Raw genomic sequence first — 22,733 nt, forward strand, 5'->3', positions numbered from 1 at the left:
ATATATATATATATATATATATATATATATATATTCTTTTTTTCTTTTTTTCTTTTTTCTTTGCTACAAAAAACTTGGTTGTTCCTATTTGATTTTATCGCTTTTGTCTGCAACTGCTTGCGCCCGGGTATGAGTATGCGCTGTGTAAAAACATGAATGAAAAATTCAATGTCCAAAATAAAATCCCCATAACGTTTTAAATTGCACTTTTGGTGTATAGATCAGTCATTTGGGTATCTTAAGCGTTGGAGGATTGGAAGGGGGGAGGGGGGGGGGGTCTGAAAGGCTGAAGAATCTGGAGGGGTTTAAAGAGCTAAAGGTGTTGGAAGAGCTGAGCGGTTTGATAGGCTGAAGGAGGTTGACGGGCTGAGAGGTTTCCATAACAAATTGGGGCTGAAGTGTTATTTTCAATGAGCCTCTAGAAGCATAAATAGAATGGTTCATACGGGACAGCTAAACACTAGCTTTTGTCGTGATCTAGAAGTGCAGTGACTCGTTGTCTTGAACGGACCTAGACGAGGCAAACGGTAAGCCCGATTTCGTAATTGTAATGGGGCTGTTTTTATGTATATACGGCCGGAAGTCAGTCAGCCCCAATGAGCGTCTGGTGTCTCAGCTGTAGATGAGCAATTTAGCCAGTGCAGTACAGCCGCTAGCCTGGGTTCTCTAACTTGCACCACGGAGTAGTGATAAACGGCCGCACGCCGGTACGATGGTCATCCAGGTCGAAACGGGCCGGGGTGAGTATTGAACCTAGGACCTTTGAGTTCTGCAGCGCGAGCTTTCTCTCCACGTGCTCATAGCTGCGGTGCGCTAACACATCTGGCTAGCTATCACCGGCTCGGAGCTCCAGTACGCTAGCCCTATTGGCTAGTGTGCAGTGGAGTGACCTCTTCTTAGGACCAATGACCTTGTGTTTTGACCAAACGTATGTTGGAGAATATCGTCTTTTATTTATGCCATTGTGATTTTGAAATTCGAAGTTTTTTCTCTAATTGGCAAAAATTGTATGCGCGTGAGTTTTCGCGAAAAATAATGAAACTGAAATACGGAGCAGCGAGGGAAAAAAAGTATTTTCTGAAACTAAAGCGAAAGTACCAGCCAGCTGGTTTAAGATTGACATAACCCAGAAACATGGTGAAAAAATAGGACGGACGACACAGAAATTCAAACCCAGATAAACCTTTATTAAAATAAGGCGTCCTTAAATGGGCCCATGACCTAGCATAAGTACAAACTGAGCGTAAAACACACAAAAAATGCTTTGTAACAGTTGTTGCTGCTTTACTTTTCTTTTTGTTTTTAGGAAGGGTGTTTAACGCTTAGTGTTCACGTCTGCTAGGTCATGGCCCGTGGGCCTATATGAGGATGCCATGGCTTCATAACATTTTATCTGTGTTTAGATATTTCTTCTCGTCCATTCTTTTTTTCCACCTGGTCCTAGGTTGCTAGGATCCCTTTTCTGCACCATGGAAAATAAAACTACGCATTGCTGTGAGCTCAAGCTCCACCAGAATATGGCGTTTGCGATTGAGATAAGATTCAAAGATATCAAAAGGCTTATGAGTACGGCAACAAGAATTTGGAAGCCAAAAGCCGACTTCTCTAACGCAAAGGCGCACTGGCAGCAGAAGCGTGCAGAGTGCGCCCGTTTTCCATTGCCTTTCTCAGATGGCGTCATTGTCAATAACATAAGTTAATTTGAAGGCAGAGGTCTTATATTACTTCGTTCGCACTTGCATGTGACCGAGTGTCTTTGACAGTTGCGCCGCCTGAGAGATATGACGGGAAGCAGACGACATCCGTCTTCTTGTGTTGCTCGACGGCATTCACTTGTAAACATCAGTAATTCTTTGTTGCAATATTATTTTTTCCTTAGAAATAACTGCGTAGAAATCGTCATTTTATTTTAATTGCTAGCGCACAGTGTGAGCTTGTAAAAATGAGAAGCTTATCTTTTACTTTGTTTTTCTTTACGGGGCTGTAAAGAATGGTTTGTTACCGCGAAACCGTGCAGATCAAAATATATGAGATTCCCCGAAAATCGGATGCGAGCGGAATAACGCGGTATTGGGAAAGAATCACAAATATATTTGTTTCCTGCGTACCTATCACACAATCATAGATATGATGTAAAGAAGAAACAAAAACACCATCCAGAACTTGCCCGGTAGAAGCATATTGGTGTATAATTGCGGAGTAATAAATGTAGTACTCTTTATGCTTAAACAGAAAGATTTTCGGACGTATAAAAATATTCTATAACACCCGTATAATAATAAGGCAGCTTAATTTAAATGCAAAGCCTCGAAAAAAAAAAAAGAAGTGATGAACATTAAAGTGTGGTTGAGTACAGGGAGCTACGTAAACCCTCCAATTTACGACGATAGTTGTCTATTCCATGTTTATTTGACTGTTCTGAAGGCGACCCTCAAGACAGCTTGTTTCTCCAGGACGGGTGCTTGCAGCAAACGCAGCAGACCAACAAACAAAAAAAAAATCCAAAAAGTTAAGCCGAACCTGTTTTATTTTTGTGTTTTGTTTTGCAGGAATGCGACTTGTTGACAGGACAGCGTTGAGTAACCACGTTATCTTAAATAAACACTGAACTACTTCCTGTTTTTTTTTTTAAGTTCCTATGAATAAAACACGTCTGCAAAAAAAAAAAAGAAAACATCCGGAGAAAATAATATTGACCTAATATTTGTGTCACCAATATCATTTTCAGTATGGCGACGCCAATCTATTTCGTTCCTTTATTCCGGGGCGACGAGCCAGAATAAACAAATTAAATCGGGTTTCGCAATTGCTCCTCACTCGATGTGAATCGCGAAATACAAATATATATCTAATTTGTTTTACCAAAAGTTAATTTTGTAACATACACCATTAATCAAGGCACCTAAAATAATCTTTGAAAAAAATCTAATGTATCTAGGAGTGACTACGAAATACGCTTCTATTTTGGGGCCACCTGCCGTTATATCAGGATCGCTCCTGACAGAAAATCTGTCTTGTAAAGTAAGTACTGCACTATTTTTTTACCATGAGGGTGTGTGTGTGTGTGGGGGGGGGGGGGGGGGGTATATTATTACATCCATCTCTTATCCAGACATTTCACAAAAGCTTTCTTGGTTAATTCTGCGTCGCTTCATCGATGTCGAAATACGAAGGCTACGTTTTTTGTCGGAAACCACATCTAAAATGTTCCCAGTATATTACCGTTATGTCCCTACGTAATTTGATTAAAGCAGGGTCTTATGTCGTTCACCGTTCATGTCTCCCGAACATGAGATCGCCCACGTCACATTTACAAAGAGAGGCTACTGCGGCTCCAGGCTTTTCTGGCGAAGGAGACAAAAGAAATACGAGTCGCCACAGGCAAACACTGTTCAGACTAAGGATGTCACAAACCGGCCGGTGTTAAAACTTAAAAAAAAAAAAAAAACGTTTTTAAGAAATTCAATATATTTTAACGGTTCCCTGATCTAGGAACACACACCTAGATCCGTTAAAACGGAAGTAACTAATTAGCAAGTTTAAAAAATGTTGTTTTTTCGTGATTTTAAATAGCGAGTTCAAACTAGAGGCATATCCTTGGGGGGGGGGGGGGGGGGGGTGTATAAGATTGGTGAACTGTTTCGCAATATCAGTCACGCATGGACACAATGAAAAAGTGTCTTTTCAGCCGAGCGTCCTTCCAGACCAAAGGTAACTCACAATGCCCGGAATCCACAAAATGCGCCAATCACCCACAAAAGGCAACGGTAACTACAATTATACGGTAACTAGAATTGTAACGCTCGCTTCTACTGATACCCTACAAAAATTATAGTTATTGCAATCTTATTTAAACCTACTTCGGGTCAGTTAACTTTATACCCAGCCAATTCTACGAAGTGGACTAACGTCATGAAGCAGTGTGAACTGTCATGAGCGAGCTTTGAACTGACGTTAGGAATTTATATGGCGAAATGTCAAACTCGCTAAGACGTGTCTTATTTTTTCTTAATAAGTAAAAAACGATGAAGATGTGGTGCTGTCTTCAGAATACTGGCTGCAGCGTACCATTTGTAAAAAAAACACGTAGAACAATTTATGGTAATGTACGCGTATGTCACGCACATAAGGCACTTAGTAAAACCGGTATACACAATCATGAATATACACACTCCTGAACAATTACATAAACAGTTCTGGTCGCATAAAGTCAATAGTTTTGTGCGATATCAGCTTCGGTGAGAAAGTCGCGAACAGCACGCTGTGCTCTCTCCTGTGGTGCCGGAGACGGCCGTGGTAACAGCACTTTTTAAAGTGTGAGCGGTTGATTGTCTATTATATGAAGCCGCTGTTCCAAGCATTGTCGTTTCCTTAAAAAAACGCCCACTTTCAAGTATAAAATGTTCTACTTCTTCGACTGCGAGGCCGTAGGTGCAGTCTGGTGTTCTTGCTCGACATATCTTTAAAAGAAACTCCTTTATAAATGCTACATTCAGTCGGAGCATGTGAATTAATGTATCAACATTCCTTGGAAAATTTGTATCTCTTCTTTTGGAAAGTTGAAATGAGGATCTATGACATAAATAAGAGACGTATGGGCATGTTCATTAAACCAACCAACATTGCATAAGCGTTCATGGAGGTATTTGATTGTAAAGCGTGTATCACACGGTGAAATTTAAAATCCTTTAGGTCAGAGCTGTTATGTCCTAGCGTAGCAAGTTTACCAGCTGTTCCATTCACAGGAATGCCACAGTGCCCGGGAATTCACTGAAGCACAATGTTGTGTCCCTCTACTGTCGCGCTTGAAATTTCCTGAAGAAACTAGTATACAAAGTTTGCATTGGGACCACGTGTGTTTATGGCTTGTAAAGAGACAAGGACAGCTTTGGAGTACGTACACACCACCCATTCTAGAGCACTGTTGATATGCCTAATTAAAAGGAGAGCAAAAAGAATGCCGTGCAGCCACCGTGCGTGCAGCTAAGAGGTAGCTGATGAAGTTCGGTAAGAGAGACGGTATGACTCGCGCACGTCTAAGTCAGGTATGAAGAAGGCAGATACAGAACGCTATTTGGTTACGTATCCGTCTCTGTATATAAAAGTACGATTTTTATATATGCTCTACAGATGACTCAGAGTCATTTGAATTGCTACTACGGGTGGAATTTTTTTTTTTAGGCTTTGAATTTTCATTTGGACCTGGGTTATTGTTATCATCCAAGGCGCACAGGTATCATCGTACTCTTCAAAAGAATATTGGGGAAAGCTGTCTTGGCTGTACATAACTGTAGCATGCACTCGTGCACCGGTCCTTTCCTTAGATAATTTGCAAGCGGATGGTGATTACATTCTGCAGTAATCATTGAGAAGTGTTTGAAAGGTTCTTGGTTTCGAAGAACAGATATTGGAGCCTCTCCAGCGTCTACGAATATTAGAACTTCCCTTGTTGCACGGGGTACTCCCAAGCATATTCTTAGGCCACAATCTAGTAGGTAATGTAGTCGTGTTTCTAGAGTGTTAGAAAGTCGATGTAAAACAGGTAATGAGAATGAAATGGTTTCTTTAACAAGGGCGGTGTAAAGGTGCAGAATTAAAGATGTTGACGGTCCCGATCTGGTCCCCGCAACACCTCGAAGGGCATTAATGATACGATTGACTCTCACTTTTAGCATATTTACAAATTTTGTGCAAGTTAGTGAGTGATCTAAGATGACTCCAAGGAAACGATGTTCTTTCACCGTTTCCAGCACTTGTCCTACCACGGTAATTTTAGCTGTCTGCGTGTGTATGGAAGGACAGCAGATTTTGAAGCCGATAAGTCCATCCCTCGATCACTTAGAAAAATATCGATTAAATTGAGATCTGCTTGTAATTGTTCTTGAATTATTTCGAAAGAAGAACCTGTAGCTCATAGCCAAATATTATCACCGTAAATTGAGAAATGAAGGAACGATGGAAGAAGGCGAGCCAGTTGTGCCATAACTGCATTGAATAATGTCAAACTGAGTACACTGCCTTGTGATGCACCCTAAGGCAATTGGTGTTCCTGGCTTTTCCCATCCGAGGTGATCACAGAGATGTTCCTACCGCGCAAAACATTTGCAATGCATCGATTGCACTCCACTCGCTCCCACGTTGCACTCCACTCACTTCATTCACTCCAAGATGAATTAGTCCTTATAGAACGTGCGCATGGCTCACAGTGTGAAACGCGCGTCGCACATCCAAGAACACTGCAATGGTGAGGTTGCCTAGAGTTCTTCATGTTTAATATGGGTCACCAAGTCAAGAATATTATTCATTGTGATCCGATGACGTCGAAGGCAATTCATATTTTGAGGAAGAATTTTTCTGGCCTTAAGCCGCCACTCTAGCCGCGCGTTGACCAGCATCTCCACCGTTTTACTCATACAACTGGTTGAGCTCACTGGCCGAAAGGACTCCAGGAATAACGGTGATTTCCCTGGTTTCATCAACAAGGCGACTAAGTAAGTCACCTTCCAGCTCTTAGGGACAACCTCTGCTATTTATATAACCTTAAATATTTGTAACAGCAAGGCCGTAGTAGTGGGTCCGAGGTTAGCTAGAGCAGTGTATGTGACATGATCCGGCCCCGGGGCGCTGCTTCGGCGCGTCGTCTGTAGCACAGTATTCAATTCTCCCACGGAAAATGAACGGCACAATTGTGTATCTGCATCAGAAGTATGCATATCGATTTTCATCATCGCGTTCGCAGTTGATGCCTAGAACTCGGCAGTACTCGCTGCCACCCGAGGTTTCCAGAACGACACACAGAACTCGTGAGCCTTAATGATCTCAAAGAAACCACGAGCTACACCCAAAGCACGGAATAGTCACAATTAAATCGCTGGAGAATTTAAACTTCTTAAGATGTCATATACCGTGAATACTAGGGTGAAAGTTGTGAAGGTTTCGCATAGCGCTTTCAATTTGGCGGCATAACCTTTGTAGTTCCCGTCGCATCTGGACGTGAATTTGTTGAGCTTTCTTGTGTGCTTTAAAACATCTGGGTCGTCGGCATCGACGTTCAGCTTGACGTCTTATGGCTCTTAAACACTCATATTCCCTCATATTTCCAACATTTCCCTCCGAAACTGCAAGACTGCGTGTTGCTTGCTTGGGGTTCTTGCTGGCGCATCTTCTGAAATTTTTTATTGTTGTAATTTGGTTAAGGATGGCTGTGTTAAAGCAACTGAAAGCTTTCCAGGTTTTAGAAGAAACACGTCGTCGATTCCTACGGCACATAAGTTTGGGATGATGTATAAGGATGGGTATATGATCACTGTCTCTGGTTTTAAAGTCTGTTCTCCACGTCACACAGGAGGCAGAGTTACTTGAGCATATTGATAAGTTCAGAAATCTAGCATAGGAACGTCGACTCATAAATGTGATTGAGCTGTAGTTAAGAAGTGAAATGCCATACTTATTATTTGCATCCTCATTTAAATGTCCTCGGGCATCACAGTGGTCACTTCTCCAGATTGTATTGTGTGCATTAAAGTCTCCACATATTGTAAACGTCCTGATAAGGTGTTGCATGGTGCAGGACATTGATGCACTCACTGCTGGTTCACTGTAGACGCTAGCAACGAACCCGCATGGCTTAACGAATTGGGCGATACATTAATGATTGTGCAAGGGACCATGCTGCTGCCACCAAAAAGTCACCCTCGAACCACTTGGCAATGCATTGCAACAGATGCGAGTGCACTCTACTTTTTTTGGAGATTACGATCCTCGAAATTCATAAGAATAAAACAACAAGAGAGATACAGGAAGCCTTTGAAATGAAAACAAGAGTCCCAAGCAAGTGTGCCACCGAGCCATCACTGGCCCTTCTTGATAAGGAATTTCTATTTTTGCAGAGAGTGGAGGCTAGGGTAATGCGGTGTGTTACGAATCGCATGTAAGTGTGTGTTTTTCAAATTAAAGTTTCAGTTGCAAGTACGTCAACGCGTTGTCTCTACTTTCTCTTGTCCTTGTTTTTTTTTTGTTTTTTTTGCCGTTCAGTTTAGATGGAACTTGTTATTTTGCTAGAAACTCATTTCTTTTACAACAGGCTCTTTTATTTGTTCTTCTAAATTTTGTCACTCCACTCTCAATCATATAATCTTGATGGCCGCTTCATGTTGCCGGGCAAGAGTGTATGCCCTTATCATTCGCACTGTGTATTTGCCACCAGAAGTTCTGACGATCTTCAACGGCTGTCTTCCATCTGCTGGTCACACCAAAAGGACCTGCAAAGTCATCAGATCAGAGACTTAGATACAGGTGGATAGGTATAAAGATTGCCTAAAGGTGAACGCCTTGCAAGAATTCAAGAAAGAGCAGAAGCTAAGAAGATTTTTGCATCTCTCCTTCGGAGTGCTACGCAGCTCACAAAATTCCTGTGGCAACGACAATTGGATTGCTTGCCAAGAAAGCAATGGAGCAACAAGGACAAGCGTCAGGGAGTAACCTTCCTTAGAGGCGCCTTGCTGCCAGAAGACATCCAGCGCACCCTCGACAACGGGCCCAAGCTCAGCGTGGAACCAAGCCTTCCGCCTCCAGAGAAGCAAACGCTGGCCAGAAGCGTGGCGGAAAAGATGCTGACCCAAGACAGGAACCGGTGCATTGCTGACGGAGCGGATGTGCTTTGCCGCAGACATGGCCACCGGACGTCAAGCACGAAGATCAAAAACATTGCTGACTACTTAAAACGCAGCAACCTCAAGCTGCTCACGTCTGGCAAAGAAGGGGGCTTTGTTGTTATGCCGCCATAAATGTACGCTGACAAGACAAAGGAAGCCATCTTAAAGAACTTCAAGCCTATGCAGTCAACTTCTTTGATCAAGGTGAAGTCTAAGGATAAGGAATTGTGCTGTGCTCTAGCTCTTGATGGGCTAGAAAAGGAGGGGAACTTAAGCAAAACAACTTTCCCCTGACATTTTCCTCACGACTAAAACGCATAAAATTAACGTTCCGTTTAGGGCAATTGCCTAGGAAAGGGGTTCAAGGTAGTTTCAGATAGCATCCTATGTCAGCACCCATCTCTCCAATCTGCAACTGCATGACAATTGTTTGTTGCGCAGTTCAGAGGACGTCTTGCAATTCCTGAGTGGGGCGCCCAGGGGAAAGTGTGACGCCTTCTCGATTGATGTAGAAGACCTTTTTCATTTTGTGCCCCACAAGCCTCTCTTTAATGCAATAAAACAGTCTGTCGAAACTAATGGTGACACGGCCTTCCCGAACGCCGGCGGGATTAGCGTGGAGGGTTTTATTAGACTTTTGTCGTTTTACCTAGACCACTCTTTTGTTTCCTTTCACGGCGAGGTGTATGTGCAAAAAGAAGGCATCTGTATCGGGTCGCGGATTGCTCCTGTCCTTCGCAACATTTTCCTAGCTCAATGCAACAATGCCCAAACAATGCTATTTTTGAGAGGCTGAGGGGTGAAGAGGTATGTAAGATCTTTCGATACGTAGATGACTACTTGGTCATTGCCCTCCCACGCAATGCGCTCTCGGACGCAGTTGCAACCGATCTGTTAAGAATTTTTTCGGCTTGCCCTCATGGATTAAAATTTACACATGAGAGAGCTTCGGAGGGAAGAATACACTTTTTGGATTTAAAACTAGAATTCTCGTTTGACAACATTCGTTGGTCCTAAATGAGCCCCGCCAAAATAAAGCTGTGCTGCCATACAACTTGGCCCACTTCAAAATGGCAAAAAGAGGCAGTGCAACTTCATGTCTCGAGCCCTCTTGGACAAAATTAAGTCCCAATGAAATAGGAAACAGCTTCCAGAGACAGGTCGACCGACTTATGAGTGCGGGGTTCCCACCCCAGACGTTGACTGATGTTGCAGAAGGCATAAAAAAGAGGCTCATCGGCACCGAGAGCTCCCAAGAGCGCTTGAGGCAGAGGCCAGCAATATTTCCTTACATGCATACCTCATATCACAACTTAACAAAATGTTGCTGAGCGCTATGATGCCTCGGTAGTTTTTAGAGCGCAGCTCTTAGGGGCCCGTTCCCGGCTTGAGCGGCGTCGGCGTAACCAAGGTCGCCCCAAGGTCACGTGACCCCCCTTTCGAGGTCACGTGACCCCCCCCCCCCCCCGAAGTCACGTGACACCCCCCGAGGTCACGTGACCTCCCCGATTACGTCATCGTCACTGATGACGTCCCCGGCATCCGCATCGTCATCGTCATCATCACGGATGACGTCATCAGTGACGTCACTGATGACGTCACTGACATCCGCGTCGTCATCGTCATCATCGCTGATGACGTCATCAGTGACGTCACTGATGACGTCATCAGAATCCGCATCGTCATCGCCACTGATGACGTCATCGGAATCCGCATCGTCATCGTCACTGATGACGTCATCAGTGACGTCACTGATGGCATCATCGGCATCGTCACGTGACCCTCCCCGGTCACTTGACGCCCCCCCCCCAGTACCCTTCCCTCCTCCTCCTCAAGAGCTGCGCTCTAATTCGGTATTACAGGGAGTTGTAAACGGCTTTCACTTTTTTCTGCTCCAAGTAAGCTACCTGGTTTGTGCCGAAAAATAAATTATCGTGATTTGGGGAATGATGGCTGCAAGAACAAGTACAAATCAAATTTGTGGAATACTCCACGTGTGTGGTGTATGACATTTTACTTGCATGCCGCCGCTCTTATGTGGGCCAAACTGGGCGATGCGTTCATGGTCAAAAGACGGTGAGTGTGCAGGCGAGCTGGTGGTAGCTAATCATGAACAGACACAGACGTTCTCTGTGTCTGTTCCTTCTACTGAAAGTTCTTCCAATTTCTTTCACCGCAGTCTCAGGTGTAATACGACATGATTAGCGTTCACGGTCGTTCACGAAAGCATGGTGCTGCCACCAAACAGTCACCCTGGTGCCACCTGGCAGTATACATTGCCATAGATGCAAGTGCACTCCACTTTTTTCGGAGATAAAGATCATCGGAAGGCAAAGAATAAAACAACAAGAGAGATACAGAAAGCCTTTGAAATAAAGCTAGAGGCACAAGCAAGTGCGTCAACGAGGCATAATTTGCCCTCCTTAATAAGGACCTTGTATTTTTGCAGAGAGCGGGGGCTAGGGTAATGACGTGATGTGTTACGATTACGAACCGTATATAAGTGTGTGTTTTTCACATTACACTTTCAGTTGCGAGGACGCCAACGGGTCTGTTAGCGAATTTTGCGGCCATACTTTATAGCAACAAGAAATATAGGAGAAGATACGAAAAATACATAGTGGCCTCCAACACAATATGTGATATAGGAAAATTATCCCACGGTTAAAGCACCCCAGTTGATTGTCCGCAGTTTTCATTCGTCGTTCTCACTGCTTGGCATTTATTTTTTTTTTACTCGTACTCTATTTTTGCTATCACGTGAGACGGAAACTCCTGGAAGCATAGGCGACTGACATCACGTTAAGGCACGTCTGCAACTTGCAACATTTTCAAGGCACGTCTGCAACTTTCAGCTTATTCCTGCCTGCTTCAAGTATACGATCGTCATTTGTGAGGTGCTCCACTGTCACAACAGCGTGTCGTTATTTTTCATGATTTATGTAACGTCAGAACCGATATATCAAATACAGATCAATTCGGTGGCGCCATTGTCGAAACGCGTGCATATACAGATATTCCAAGCGGTGCCGGGGTCGCACACCTAGCGAAGATTCGAATTCACGAACAACCTTCTCGGACATTTTGTGGAATTAAAAGGTTTCAAGGAAATATAATAATTCTAATTGATTCGCGTTTTATGATAACCAGGCAATTAGAGTCATCAGGAGCATTACAATCTCTTGTCAAGAAAAACAAGAATTTACAATTTTGCGAATGTAACCCATAGCATTCATTTAAAGAAAAATCCCCAAAGGCATGAAATAAAAGCTATATCCGTCAAAAAGTTTAATTATCCTGATTAATATTTCATTACTGCCAACTAAAATATTACCGGGGAACTTTGCGATCTTTGTTTATGTTCAGTTGAAATTCTCCTTCTAGTGCATGCGCCAAGGCGTTGATGACCAAGAAAGTTGAGAATGCCAAACGCACATACCTGAATCTGGGAACGTGGACGTCAATCCGCAAAAAAAAAGTAGGAGGTCTATTTTTTAGAGCTCAACTCAAAGCTGGTGAACACAAAAAAAAAATAGACCAAAAACGGCGGCTGTGCATTTCGTATGTCCTATACCGACCTGATCTTTGTCTACAGACCGGTTTGCAAGCTCGCACTGAGATGGCGTGGTGAACGCAAAAAATCTGAGGACGTGATAGGAAAGACTGGCGACGAGCAAGAATACCACGATAAGAAAGGACTTTAACGAAACAAATGAACGACGATGCTGGTTACGTTCGCCTTTATAAAAAAGCGAACTTTTCTGTTTATTACATAAATCAATTGTAACGCAGCAAATTTTTCGTTTGATTTTGTCGTCTTGTGTGTGCCGCCATAATGCTGGTAATCTAGAGAAGGGGCAATATGAGATGGTTGCCGGTCCCACTTTGAATTTCTTGAGATGATATTTCAGGAAGCTCGGGGAAAGAATACGTGTTGTTCCGTCGTGAACCGTTTATAACATTGCTGGATAAGAAAAAAGCGCTTCTCGGGGTTTCAGATAAGGCTTCAGATAACGACCAACCTTGATTTTATTTATTTATTTATTTTTATTTTAAGTACCAAGTTGGCTGAAATGTTACCCTCAAGTGTAGCTTCTAGTGAATCTAGTCTGGACTTCTACGGTACTCATTGCAATTAATCAAATTACTTGTATCAATTACGTTTTCTGTGTAATTTTCTAATTATTCGAAAAAGTTTATTAGGAAGTAATCGAGAGAGTAATTTGATTATTTTTGGAAGCGCTAAAATTACTTGTAACCGCTACAATTTCCCCTCTCTTTTACTGGCGCAATTTGTTTCAACAGGTTAGCTAACAAGGAATGCTGCGAACCAGTTATCCAACAGAAGGAAGGGTTACCAAAATTGGCAGACTGAGAGGATAAGTAGTTTGTAATTTGGCAATTTTAATCCAATCATGAACAGCACTAAAGGCCCGTTTTTAAACCATCACAAAATCGGTTGTTTTGAAAATTTTAAGTAATCCGAAAAGTAACGGCCAGTCACTTTTCTTCTCAAGTAATAAAAAAATATAATTGAATAGTTTTTAACCAAGAGTAATTATAATTGTAATCGATTGTCTTTGTTTTTCAAGCACCGTGTTCAAGAGTGCTCTGGTTCGCCAAAGCCTGCTGAAGTTCGTTGCTTTAAGAGAACGGCCCCGACACACCCATTTGTCTGGTCGAGTGGGGTATAGTGTTATTATAATGTACGCTAGAGGTTCAACTGGCACCAGCGTGCTGCGGCAAATTGAACAAGACAACAACCAGTCGGAAATTGACCTCCGGTCATGCATTTCTATAGGAAGAAGCGAGTGGATTTGCTCCCTGCGCTTGATTATAAGAGCAAATGTCATAAATAGTTCGAACGTAAGGTATATGAACATTTCTCAGTCACGCAGACGAAATAATGGGTCAGTTACGGTGTTTTTATTTCAAATTCATGGAATTAAAAACGGTTCTAAAACGACTTCGTATATGTATTTCTGTGCACTGTTGGACACATTTAGCGTGAACACGGTGTCGGCGTTTTTCAGCATGAAGGATATACGTGTTAACGAAAGAAAATGTGGAAAACCAAGCGAGACGGCAAGACTACCCAGTAACACTGGATCAGTAACTCATTGTGCATAGACAATCAAAGTACATTAAAGGCCACATAATATAGTCCGATTTACTATAAAAAAACACTGCTTTATTCTTTCTGTTCATGAAAATGTGCAAAGATGCTTGTTTGGCGTTCAAAACATCACCCGCACGCTCGAAAGTTTTGAAAATAGGACGAAGCCAGAGAACAGGTGACCGATAAAAGATGTCCGAGATATAAAATAACATAAAGACACACCTTTCATGCCCAAGTACTCTATTCTTTGTGTTTTGAATTTCTTTTAACCGCTCGTAAAGATGCAAGACTGGGTAATTTTCATATAGTGAGAGGACTGGCACATTAGCCATATACAAGCATCACCGGAATGCTAGGAAACATCGATCACACTCTACATTCCTTTCCAATGTTAAGTTGCTTAGTATCGTCGCTCGTTTTTACATACCTGCCATGGAATAGAGCAGTGGTTCTCAACCATCGATGTTTCGCGGACCCCTTTTGGATTGGCGGAGTTGATGAAGGACCCCGCTCGTGGTAAGCGGAGGGGAAAGGTATTGGGTAAATGTAATAATGATTTAATAAAAGGATATAACAAATGGCTAGTGTAAAGTAGACCTTTGTTACTGACACACAGACGAGAAAACTCGCCGGAAAACTGAAACAGTTCTTCTCGACCCGAGAGATGACAACTTTTATTGCCGGGTTTGACTGATAAGGCAGGGATTCGCGGACCCCTAGATTGCCTTCGCGGGCCCCAGAGGGTCCGCGGACCCCCGTTTGGGAACTACTGGAATAGAGGATTGAACGTAAAACATAGAGAAATTTAACATTTTTTAGTGGGAAAACAAATGATGTAACTAAAGCAATGTCACCTTCAGTGTTAAAAAAAGGCACATACTATTCGGTACGACCCAAATAACAAACGTTATCTATGTTATTTTCTGCCGAAGAGCCAAAATGCACGCGTGTTTTCCCATAGGAATGCACAGGAGGACCGTAAAAATAGACTGACTGCTGAATACTTCAATTTTCCTCCCGGAAATCGCACAGACACTAGCGCCAGTTGAACCTTCAGCGTACATTATAGAAACCGTTTGGAGCGGGGTTCCTGCGGGGGCGCATGGAGGTCGCGGTATAGATATGTCGTCATAACTGCTGTGACCGCGATGGGGTAAAAAGAAAAGGAAGGAATTTAGGTTACGATCTTCCGGGATAGCGCCCTTCTGGCACCTAATTGGAAATGCTCCTGCCGTCTTGAGATAAAGAAGAAAGAGCGTGTTGGTGAAAATACGGGAGTCAAAGAAAGAATAAAAACACATGAAAGAACTGTGCTGTCTGTCCTTGTCCTTAAGTGTTTTTATTCTTTCTTTGACTCCCGTCTTGAGATAAGACACCCTTTCAGTAAAATGCCGGCGGTAAGTAAATATAAGTTCGAATCAAAAGCTGTGAAGCACGGAATGATGGACGTAGTGCATGTCGTTGAACGAACTCTAACAAGACATGTAATTTGACTGGTCATTTTGTATTGTATAGAAGATAAGAAAAAAAAAAAACGAATTCAAAACAGCCCTTGAAAGATAGCACGAACTAGAAGTAGACACAAATACAACGAAGGAGCCGCGGTAATGTGCGGTGATTGAATAATAGATAAATATTTATCTTAAATAAAATAAAAACGTTTGAAGAGATTTTAGCCATTGCAGGACCAGCGCTAACCAGTTCAGATAAGTAAAAAAAAGCATTTTTTTTATTAAACGATGGTATTTTAAATGAACGTTAGCACGGCATACGCAAAACCGGCTACTTCATTAATGATATATGAGTCTATGAGGCACTTAAGTTGTACAGTACAAAATAAAGAGTTAGACTCGCTCTAGAAGTCCATGGAACGCCTGCTTTTCCGCGAAGCACTCGAGAGAGCCGATGTGTCAAGGAAATTTGGGAGAAGGGGAGACGAGAGCGCGCGCGCACGTAAGGGACGCCGAGCTTTGGTTGGAATGATTAGTGGGTAGACCTACAGCTAGTTGCTTTTGTCTTCTTTTCACTTGTTGAACGCGTTGAAATGCGAGAGCCAAACGCCAGACGCCGGCGTTCCGCGCTCTGACGCGCTCGACGAGTCAAAACACGGAAAAAAGACCACGCGGTCAAACCCACAATACAATCATTTAGACCGAAGGTAGAGGGTTCCAGGAGCTACATCTGGGTGAATTAGGAACACGGCGACTGTTGCGCTTTGTACCCCGACCCGGGCAAAGCTCCCCAAATATAGTTGATTAACCTAGAAGCTTGGGCTAGTTACTATGCAGACATGGGTGGGCGAGGCAGCTTCGAGAGAATGCGGTCGCAATCTAACCCCGTGGTGTTTCTGCTGGAGATTTTTACGTCCTTCCTGCTGCCGGTGGACTTCTTCAGCCGGACCAGCTTGCCAGGATGCCTGCCTCGACAACCCACTTTGTTCGTGATTTGTGACCTGTTCAGCGAACATTATTCAGCTTACTTGAACTTTTCTGCTTCGATTCCTCTTGAACGGTACGCCATCTCATCGCCATGGACATCGACGGAACCTTCACGACCCGCCCCCCTCCTTGGCGCCAAAATCGCCAGTTTGCGAGGCAGCTTTGAGAGAATGCGGTCGCAATCTAACCCCGTGGTGCTCCTGCTGCAGATTTTTACGTCCTTCCTGCTGCCGGTGGACTTCTTCAGCCGGACCAGCTTGCCAGGATGCCTGCCTCGACAACCCACTTCGTTCGTGATTTGTGACCTGTTCAGCGAACATTATTCAGTTTACCTGAACTTTTCTGCTTCGATTCCTCTTGGGCGGTACACCATCTCATCGCCATGGACATCGACGGAACCTTCACGACACGCCCCCCTCCTTGGCGCCGAAATCGCCAGTTGGCGAGGCAACTTCGAGAGAATGCGGTCGCCATCCAACCCCGTGGCGTTTCTGCTGCAGATTTTCACGTCCTTCCTGTTGCCGGTGGACTTCTTCAGCCGGACCAGCTTCCCAAGATGCCTGCCTCGACAACCCACTTCGTTCGTGATTTGTGACATGTTCAGAGAACATTATTCAGTTAACCTGAACTTTTCTGCTTCGATTACTCTTGGACGGTACCCCATCTCATCGCCATGGACATCGACGGAACCTTCACGACCCGCCCCCCTCCTTGGCGCCGAAATCGCCAGTTGGCGAGGCAACTTCGAGAGAATGCGGTCGCCATCTAACCCCGTGGTGTTTCTGCTGCAGATTTTCACGTCCTTCCTGCTGCCGGTGGACTTCTTCAGCCGGACCAGCTTGCCAAGATGCCTGCCTCGACAACCCACTTCGTTCGTGATTTGTGACATGTTCAGCGAACATTATTCAGTTAACCTGAACTTTTCTGCTTCGATTACTCTTGGACGGTACCCCATCTCATCGCCATCGACATCGACGGAACCTTCACGACCCGCCCCCCTCCTTGGCGCCGAAATCGCCAGTGGGCGAGGCAGCTTCGAGAAAATGCGGTCGCCATCCCCTGTGGTGTTTCTGCTGCAGGTGGGTAAACTACAAAAATGTTCAAAAGTGAAATCTGATGATCGTTGCATTGTAGTGCTGCCTCGCCCAGAAGTGCTGTGTTGTTGTAAAGCTGCTTGATTTGATTCATTGTGCTCTTTGGTGTTACGTCTGAGCGGAGATGTCGAGCTTAACCCTGGCCCTCGCACGACTTCCGTAACTGAAAACCCGAGTAAGGACAACCAGGGCAAGCAGATGGACGAAATGCTAGAACTACTTCAGGATGTTAATGCCCGAACTCTGAAGTTTGAGACAGGTCAAGCCAGCTTAATCAGCTCCCTTGATAAAGTAAGGAAAAGCCAGCAGTCGATGGAAAATAAACTAGCTGACGTGAATAAAAAACTCTTCAATGTAGAAACGGAAGCGTTGAAGTTTAACGAATGGCAGAGCGAACTTCAAGCCACGCAGCGCGTTGCCGATGAAGCCAGGAAAGAAAATACTCTTCTGCGCTCGCGCCTTGACGAATTAGAAGATAGAAACAGGCGAGATAACTTAATCTTTCACGGAACTGAGGATTCCGATCGTGGAACATGGGCTCAATCGGAGGAGAAGATAAGAACGGCGTTGTCTCGAGCCATGAACTTGCAGATTGACGTGGAATGTATTGCTCGGGCGCACAGAATAGGTGCCTTCTCTGCTAGCCGTTGTCGTCCGCTAATTGTAAAATTTGCAAATCTAAAGGCTCGTGATAATATTTTGAGTTCAAAATCAGTACTAAAAGTAGCAGTGTTTTTGTAAACGAGGACTTTTCGCCGGCAACCCGTCACGCACGACGTAAGCTAAATCGCGAACGATACGTATCCCAATTTTGCATTTACTTTGCGTTATAACAAACTTCATGTCGACAAAAAGGTCTTCGTTTATTGTTTAGAAACTGACTCCGCCGTTCAGTTTGGGGATCATCAAAAGGCCGTAGCGAGCGCTTTGACCAATAGGTCATCTTCTAGCCTTGCACAAACATCATCATAACAGATTAACAGCAATAACAACCGTTGTCCACCTGTTGAACAAACTTCGATTATTTTTACTAATATACGGAGTGTCATTAAAAATCGTGACGCACTTAATGCCGTTTTAGAATCATCATCTGCTGATTTAGTTATTCTCACAGAAACGTGGCTCTCTGCTAAAGTACGTGACAGCGAAATTTTTTCGTGTTGTAAACGTCTCAATGTGTATCGCTATGATAGGGAATTCAGATCCGGTGGAGGTGTGTTAATTGCTGTATCTGAAAATATGACATCTTTCTCTGTGAACATTTCAACTAATCTTGAGTTTCTTTGTGTATGCGTTAGTGCAAGCCATAAACGTATTGTTTTTTGTGTTTGTTATAGACCGCCGAATAATTATGCTACCTTCCCCAATGAGCTACGCGACGTTCTTAATTTGATTTCAACCAGGTTTCCTAACTCACCCGTTTTTCTCTTGGGAGATTTTAACTATCCTAGTATTATCTGGACTGAAGTGTGTCCCTCTGTTGCTTCCAATTCCTCTGAATGGCTAGATTTTCTAAATGTATGCGTTGATTTCAACTTAACTCAGCTTGTCACAAAACCTACACGTGTTACAGCCACAACTGCCAGTTTGTTTGACCTTGTGTTAACTTCCTCACCCGATCTTGTTTCTGAAATTTCTCATCTTCCTGAGCTCAGCGATCACTGTACGTTACACATCACCTTGAATTTACCTGTAGTTACTCCCTCGAAAGGAACCATATTCATTCGAGATTATAAGAAAGCGGATTTTGACGTCATTAACGATGAACTCTCTCTCTTCGTGGATGGCTACATCGATTATTTTTCACAACGATCAGTTCAAGAGAATTGGAACCTTTTTAAAAATATTGTTAAATTACTCACGGATACATACATTCCGCTTCGATCGATAACGTCCCACACTAATTCTCCTTGGTTCAATGTCCACCTTTCCGATAAGGAAAAACGTTTGTTTAGGGCCGCTAAATCCTCTAACAAGCCGGATCGCTGGTCAGCCTATCGCGACGCTTTGTGGAGTACAAATCTGCTATTCAAAGCGCCAAACATTCTTTATTTAATATCACCTTGCCAACATTACTAGCCGCTAGTCCTAAACAATTTAGGAACACTGTTAACAGTAAAGACAAGTCATCTATTTCCCTTTTGGTTGACGGCTGTGCGATCCTCAGTGATGTTTGTGCAGAGATCCTGAACAATGTTTTTGCTGACTCATTTTCAAGTTTTGTTAATCCGCCATCTTGCTTACTATAGGAATATAATTTTATACCTATGGACCCCATCGTAATTGACCCCACTGGTATTGTTAAACTAATAGAAAATTTAAAACTGTCTTCTTCAGCTGGTCCTGATAATATTAACTCAAAGTTCTTGAAAAACTCAATTATGTATTCATCTATTATATTTTTTAAACTATTTTCAGTCGCTTGAACTTGGCATTTCACCCGACGACTGGAAGGTAGCCAGGGTGATTCCATTGCACAGAGAAGGTGATATGCATTCCCCCCTTAACTATCGTCCAACCTCGCTAACCAGCATACCATGTAAATTACTAGAGCATATAATATACTCCGAACTGGTTAATTTCCTGGAATCAAATTCCTTTTTTTAACAAGGGCCAACATGGTTTCCGCAAATTTCATTCTTGTTAGACGCAGCTTTTGTCATTTACTAACGATCTTCATTCTATCCTTGATTGTGGGTCCCAAGTTGACTGCGCTTTTCTAGATTTTAGCAAGGCTTTTGATAATGTTCCTCACCAGTTGCTTCGATTAAAACTTAACAAATTCACTATTGATCCTAACGTAGTGGCCTGGATAGCCTGTTTTCTAACTAACCGATATCAGTTTGTTACTGCTAATGAGAACACGTCTCCCCTCACTTCCGTCACATCTGGTGTTCCTCAAGGATCCGTATTAGGCCCTCTACTGTTTCTCATTTACATCAATGACCTACCTAATTGCGTCTCATCATTAATTAATCTTTTCGCTGACGACTGTGTAATATATACTAAATCTACTAACGACTCTGATGTTTTAAAGGTCCAGACAGATATCAATGCTGTTTACCACTGTTGTGAACCTTGGAATATGGAACTTAACATTACTAAACGTAAAGTCATGAGAATATCACGTACTAGTCCTAATGTGCCCTTCTAACATCTCAACAACGTCCCTTTGGCACCTGTTTCTTCTTATAAATATTTGGGCGTTCACATTACTTGTAACCTGTCATGGAAACTGCATGTTGAATATGTCATGAATAACGCTAGCCGCATGCTAGGTTACCTGAAAAGAAACTTTGCTGTCGCACCGTCAGCCTTAAAATTAACACTGTATAAATCTCTCGTTTGCCCGAAATTAGAGTATGCTTCTTCTATCTGGGACACCAGTCAGTCTAATCTAATTAATGTTCTGGAAGCGGTCCGAAACCGTTCTGCTCGTTTTATTCTAGGTAACTATCACCGCACTGCAAGTGTTAGCTACATGAAAATCACATTGTCCCTGCCTAACTTCTCTTTCTGACGAAAAGTTGCTCGTTTGTGTCTTTTTCACAAGATCCATCATGCTAACCCGTAGTTAAAGCAACGTCTTTTCATCCCACCGTTCTACATTTCACCTCGCATCGATCATCACCTCAAAGGTGGAATTTGTAAATGTAATACCAACGCATTTCTACTATCATTCGTCCCTAAAACTTATTTGGAATGGAATCACCTTCCGGCTTCCGTAATTTATATTATTGATACCCAAATGTTTAAAAATTCTATAAACACTCTTTACTGTCCTGAGCCGCCATGATATGCTATGTACTCTGCACTTTTGTTTCTTTTTGTGTGTTATTTTGTTACTCCCACTCCCCTCTTTAATGTCGATTGGCCTTGAGGGTATTTAAATAAATAAATAAATAAATAAATAAATAATTGAAAACAAAACAGCACAAAAACGAGGACAAAGTAAGAGGTAACCGACGAGACACAGCACCGTGTCCTGTCGGTTACCTTTTACTTTGTCCTAGTCTTTGCGCTGTTTTTTTTTTTTTTTGGTAATGTCTTTCCAAATATTAACGCCACTTCAAACATCTTCTTATTTCTAAAAAAGAGAAAACAAAACTCTAAGGTTTCTTTTTTGTCTAAACGCATTTTCAATTTTGTCATTGACCTAGCTCAATCAATTGATTGCAGCAATTGGCCATTGCGCCATATCTAATGTTCTTTCCTCGTTCATCTACCGCTCTCAACTGCACAATGTTTTATAGCAGATTATCATCACTACCCGCCAGCTTGCCCTGCTGACCTCAATAAATATGCGATACCCATAAATGTAGTTGTGTATGTGATTTTAGACCGACGAAAGTCGTCGAATGCAGCTTTTTTTTCAGTTTGTTTGAATGGTTGTAAGGCTTTGTGTCGCAAGTTCCGCCTTCCCTATTAAAGTTGGGTCGATTTCTTTTAAGGCATTGGAAGTGTTTGAAGCATTTGAGGCAGCGGTTTTTCTTTTTTTACTTTCTTGCTTCCTTATATTGATGGGGTATTTTCCCTATCAATTTACCGTTCTCAACTTAACAATGTTTAATAGCATAAAATTACAACAACCCACCAGGTATCTCAACCTCGATAAATATGCGATATTAGTTATTTTAATACTGTGTGTTGATATTTTGTGTGTATGCGTGCGTAAACCAACTGATTTTTTCTTTGCCTGACCTGCTTACCGACTCAGTCTGGTATTGCAAGTTTCGCTTTCCTAATTGAATTCACGTCTACATGCTTTTCTCTTTTTACTGATGAGGCACCCCGCAGGGGGCACCTGTGAAAGCAGGTGTTTGGAGAGTGGCGTCTCCACGGACCCCGAGCCATGCGGGTTCGCCTGCCCACGTCTGGCTGTGCGTGGCTTTCCCGTGTCTGGGGAAAAGGGCATCCTGGTGGTTGAGCCGAGCCCGGGGTAGGTTTGGACCCTTCGGGGCCCCCCGGGCGAGGCAATACACCACTTCGGCCCCCGCTTCTCATAGACGGGAGTCCTGGTAAGGCCCGGCCAGGATGATACAGTCTAGTCGCCACTTCTACTATCCCCTCTCTACTTTCACCCTTGTCTTCTCCTCCTTTTCACTCTTCTCATTTCTCTTCTTTCCTTTTTCAACTTCTCTGGCGGCAAGGGCTAACCTTGGGTGGCGACAGACCCCTTGTCCAGAACCACACTTGGGTATAGTTCCTGGGCAGTGCTAATAGCATAACGTTTCCAGCAAAGCCCTTTTTGTTATGGTGCGTTATCTATTCCCTTGTTGGGCTCCGTGGTGGGCGGCACACCACAGGTTCCGAACAAACTTCGCCTCTTATGGCAACCCCCCAAACCAAAACCCCCAGTTCTGGACGTGCCGCTAAGAGGCATCGTCCCGAACGAACTGTCATAGTAAAAGATAAAGATGATGAAACA

At 43.2% G+C, this 22,733-nt stretch overlaps 1 pseudogene; it reads left to right on the top strand.

Moving 5' to 3' along the window:
* Window positions 1-17,395: 17,395 nt before the first annotated feature.
* Window positions 17,396-18,277, top strand: LOC120840683 (annotated as a pseudogene).
* Window positions 18,278-22,733: the final 4,456 nt, after the last annotated feature.

Source organism: Ixodes scapularis, unplaced genomic scaffold, assembly GCF_016920785.2.
Source record: "Ixodes scapularis isolate PalLabHiFi unplaced genomic scaffold, ASM1692078v2 PGA_scaffold3__209_contigs__length_174095766, whole genome shotgun sequence".
Classification (NCBI taxonomy): Eukaryota; Metazoa; Arthropoda; class Arachnida; order Ixodida; family Ixodidae; genus Ixodes; species Ixodes scapularis.